Genomic DNA, 4,814 nt, shown 5'->3' on the forward strand with positions numbered 1-4,814 from the left:
TGGCACGGTGAAGAAGGGCTTATACCCAATGTTCGTACGGCAATAAAAATGTACATTTACGTTTATTCACCGGAGTGCTGTCCTATTTTTGTACTGTGGATTATATATACGAGGATTCAGCACCCAACCTAAATGTATATAAGGTGGAGTCTAGCACCTTGCTTATCTTTTCACAGGAGGTGTCTACCAGGCTGATGGTGTGGTCAGTGACATTTTGCTTCTCGAAAGTCCAATATCTTGAAAACCTGAGTGCTGACACGCAAAACATTTTGGACTAATGAAAAAAATTCCAAAATATCGTTTTTTTTTTGTGGATTTCCCCTTTAACCTAACACCTAGCGACCTCATCAAGTTGTCCAGACCTTTTGGTGTAACGGATAACATGTTTGCTTGACAGTCGCTGGATCTGTGTTCGAGTCTCTCCTGGGGCTACCCCCCAAAAGTTTACTACATAGGGGTCAGAAGTGGACTGGTGCCCGTGAGTCAGAGTACTTGAATCAACAGTCTATTCACTAATAAGTAATAGTTTCGCCTAGGCCTAATTCTAAAACAAAACAAGATCCGAGCACCCCCCCCCCACACACACACATACTGACACTCATTTGTATGCACAGTGGAGAACATGACCGGTTGGTGAAGTGTGGGAACAGAAAAAAATACAACAAACAACCGTATAAAAATGATGAATCTTGAGGTTCTAAACACTGCGTCCATTTAGCTGATCAAACCGCAGATAAATGACATGGAATAATTAAAGATAATAAACTTTCACTAGCGAACTGAATCAATGTAACTTAACATGAAACTGGGCTTTAATGACTGAGCTTGGAAAAACGGCAATGATTAAATACACAACTTTACAAGGGAATGACTATATAGACAAAAAGACACACATTAACCCTTGTGTGGCGTTCATGTTTCTGTTATTCACCCGATGTTCGAGGGTCTGATGGACCCACAACATTATAGGGTTTTTAAAACAATACAGCCATAACAATTTACATAAAAATACTTAATACTAAATACTTAGATGTTGACTTACAGTTTGGACACACCTACTCATTTCAGAGTTTTTCTCTATTTTGACTATTTTCTACATTATAGAATAATAGTGAAGACATCAAAACTACAAAATAACACATATGGAATCATGTAGTAACCAGAAAAGTGTTAAACAAATCAAAACACAAGTTATATTTCAGATTCTTCAAAATAGCCACCCTTTGCCTTGATGATAGCTTTGCACACTCTTGGCATTCTCTCAACCAGCTTTGTGAGGTAGTCACCTGTAATGCATTTCAATTAACAGGTGTGCCAAAACAAATTAAAAGTTAATTTGTGCAATGTCTTTCCTTCTTAATGCGTTTGAGCCAATCAGTTGTGTTGTGACAAGGTAAGGGTGGTATACAGAAGATAACCCTATTTGGTAAAAGACCAAGTCCATATTATGGAAAGAACAGCTCAAATAAGCAAAGAGAAACGACAGTCCATCATTACATGCAGGTCAGTCAATCGGGAAAATGTACTTGCTTGGGCCAAGAAACAGGAACATTAGACCGGTGAATCCAAATTTGAGATTTTAGGTTCCAACCGCCGTGTCTTTGTGAGACGCAGAGTAGGTGAACGAATGATCTCTGCATGTGTGGTTCCCACCGTGAAGCATGGAGGAGGAGGTGTGATGGTGAGGGGATGCTTTGCTGGTGACACTGTCAGTGATTTCTTTAGAATTCAAGGCACACTTAACTAGCATAGCTACCACAGCATTCTGCAGTGATACGCCATTCCATCTGATTTGCGTTTAGTGTAACTATCATTTGTTTTTCAACAGGACAATGACCCAACACACCTCCAGGCTGTGTAAGGGCTATTTGACCAAGAAGGAGAGTGATGGAGTGCTGCATCAGATGACCTGGCCTCCACAATCACCCGACCTCAACCCAATTGAGATGATTTGGGATGAGTTGCACCGCAGAGTGAAGGAAAAGCAGCCAACAAGTGCTCAGCATATGTGGGAACTCCTTCAAGACTGTTGGAAAAGCATTCCAGGTGAAGCTGGTTGAGAGAATGCCAAGAGTGTGCAAAGCTGCCATCAAGGCAAAGGGTGGCTACTTTGAAGAATCTAAAATCTAAAATCTATTTGAATTTGTTTAACACTTTTTGTTTACTACATGATTCCATATGTGTTATTTCATAGTTTTGATATCTTCACTATTATTCTACAATGTAGAAAATAGTACAAATAAAGAAAAACCCTTGAATGAGTAGGCGTGTCCAAACCTTTGAACGGTACTGTATATATATTTTTTTAAGACACATATTGATACTATGTGTCAGTGGTGCCTCCTGTCAATGATTTTAGAGGGCTGGGTAATGATGATTTAAAGGGTTTCACTGTCCAAATCCATCTGCACGTGTAAGATATTCAGACAAAACGCATCCCTGAGTACCTCCGGAGGTGGTCAGGAAAATCTGATCTCAATCAGATCACAATGCGTCTTCAAATCATGTACACCTGTCTAAAAATGTGGGCACACTCAGAACGTGGACAAGATCAAGGCAAACGACACGTTAGCACCTAGGATATAAACAGGGCTTTTGTGGATACAGGCCATGGTCCCAACAAGCGATGACAACAACCAGTTGCATGTGCAGGCAGAGGCACCATGCCCATAGGGGGAACAGGGGACAGATTTAAATAACATTATTCATCTATTTTCTCTGTAATACTACTAGCCACTTGATAATGTTATGAAGTTCCCAATCTCCCAACCTCATAACTATCTACCAAGACGCTATCCTCATATATTTTGTGCCCCCTCAGATGTTTGGGGGGCATGACGCCCCTGTGTGCAGGACTAGAGGAATGTGTACTAATGCTCTGGCACATGGACAAGAGCTTGTTGTTGTTGCATTGTCCAGAAGGAACCTGCAAGTAAGCATTTTGTTGGACGGTGTGTTCCGTGTGTATCCTGCACATACGACTGATAAAACTTGAAACTAGGCCGTTTCCATCACACTCAGTGGGTCTCAATCTACCGTAAATACACCATCACCAAGCACTTATCAGCCAATCTCTCACTGCAGAATAGCAACAACACTAGGCTACTGCTTCTCCCTGCCTGTGAATCACTTATCTGAGAACACATCTGGGGTTGACTAAGTACTTGAGTGTGCGTGTGCGTGTGCGTGTGCGTGTGCGTGTGCGTGTGTGTGTGTGTGTGTGTGTGTGTGTGTGTGTGTGTGTGTGTGTGTGTGTGTGTGCGTGAGTGCAGTCTGCAGAGTGAGTCCACTGTTACTGTATAATCAGTGACTGCGTAATCTAAATGGAGGCGTCCTGCACTGAGGGGCAGTGTGCTGCAGTCCTTATTTGGGCCTGTCCTGACCCTTTACAGTTCACCCAAACCATGTGTCACACCCTCAGACAAGGGGAGAGATAAAGAGAGAGAGGGACAGAGGGATGAAGAGAAAGAAGGGCTGTTAAACTGTCAGGAGCAGTAGAGAAACTGAGAGAAGAGAGGGAGGGGAGAGAGCTTGAGGAAACGAGGGATTGAAGTAGTTAGGGGAAGTGGGGAACTCTAGGAAGTGGGGGGGAGGAAGGCAATGATGAGAGGAGAGAGATAGATGGAAAGAGTGGGGATAGGTTTGGGGATGGGGAGGTGATCTTGGACAGCCAATGACAACAAGGCAGGAGAACGTTGAGGTAAAAGAAGAAAAGAAAAGAAGGAAAAGGGAAGAGAAGATAAAGAGAGAATGCCTCAGGGCAGTACATCTCAGCGTGGATCTAACAGAACACTCCCTGTCTACTGAATGAACCAGAGGAGGAAGGGAGAAAGAGAGATTTACTGGACAGAATAAAAGAGAGGGGGATCCGGTGTTCAGAGAAAAAGAGAGAGGGATCTACTGAACAGAGGAAAAAAAGGGAAGGATGGTATTTTCATCCAGAGGGAACCCTGTATAGAGGGGACTAGGTGACCTGAAGAAGAGACACTGTGAGCTACCACCTGTGTGTGTGTACTTTGTTTGTGCGTGTGTGCGCTTGTGTACTGTGTGTGTATGTGTGTTTGTGTGTGTGAGGACAGGACTGCCCTCATCCCAGCAAGCCTGGGCACACTCTTAGTCCCAGGCAGCGTGTGTGTTTTTGTGTGTGTGTGTGTGTGTGTGTGAGTGTTCCAGCCAGGCACGCTCCAGACAACATGTTCTCCTATTCAAAATGTAATTGTTTATGTGTATGAGAGTTCCTGTGACTCACGCTCAGTGTGTGTAGGTGCGTGTGTGGTGCGTGTGTACACACACACACACACAAAACCACACACACACACACACACACACACACACACATTACACACACACACACACACACACACACACACACACACACACACACACACGACACACACACACACACACACACACACTCACTCTCAAGCACACACGCACCCACACACGCACCTACACACACTGAGCGTGAGTCACAGTGAACTCTCATACACATAACAAAATTACATTTTGAATAGGAGAACATGTTGTCTGGAGCGTGCCTGGCTGGAACACTCACACACACACACACACACACAAAAAAACACACCACGCTGCCTGGACTAAGAGTGTGCCCAGGCTTGCTGGATGAGGGCAGTCCTGTCCTCACACACACAAACACACATACACACACAGTAACAAGCGCACACACGCACAAACAAAGTACAACACACACAGGTGGTAGCTCACAGTGTCTCTTCTTCAGGTCACTAAGTCCTTCTCTACGGGTCCCTCGGTTGAATAACCATCTTCCCCATTTTTGCTTTCCAGTTGTTTCC

General features: G+C 43.9%; 1 protein-coding gene across 1 annotated transcript in view; it reads left to right on the top strand.

The window, feature by feature from the left end:
* Nucleotides 1–3,571: 3,571 nt before the first annotated feature.
* LOC139029060 (rho guanine nucleotide exchange factor 25-like) overlaps nucleotides 3,572–4,814 on the top strand; it is a 110,126-nt gene continuing 108,883 nt past the window's right edge. Inside the window, exon 1 of the mRNA XM_070448065.1 lies at nucleotides 3,572–3,989. The gene's annotated coding sequence lies outside the window, so the exon portion shown is untranslated. The remainder of the gene's footprint in view (nucleotides 3,990–4,814) is intronic.

Source organism: Salvelinus sp. IW2-2015, linkage group LG17 (genome assembly GCF_002910315.2).
Source record: "Salvelinus sp. IW2-2015 linkage group LG17, ASM291031v2, whole genome shotgun sequence".
NCBI classification, from domain to species: domain Eukaryota; kingdom Metazoa; phylum Chordata; class Actinopteri; order Salmoniformes; family Salmonidae; genus Salvelinus; species Salvelinus sp. IW2-2015.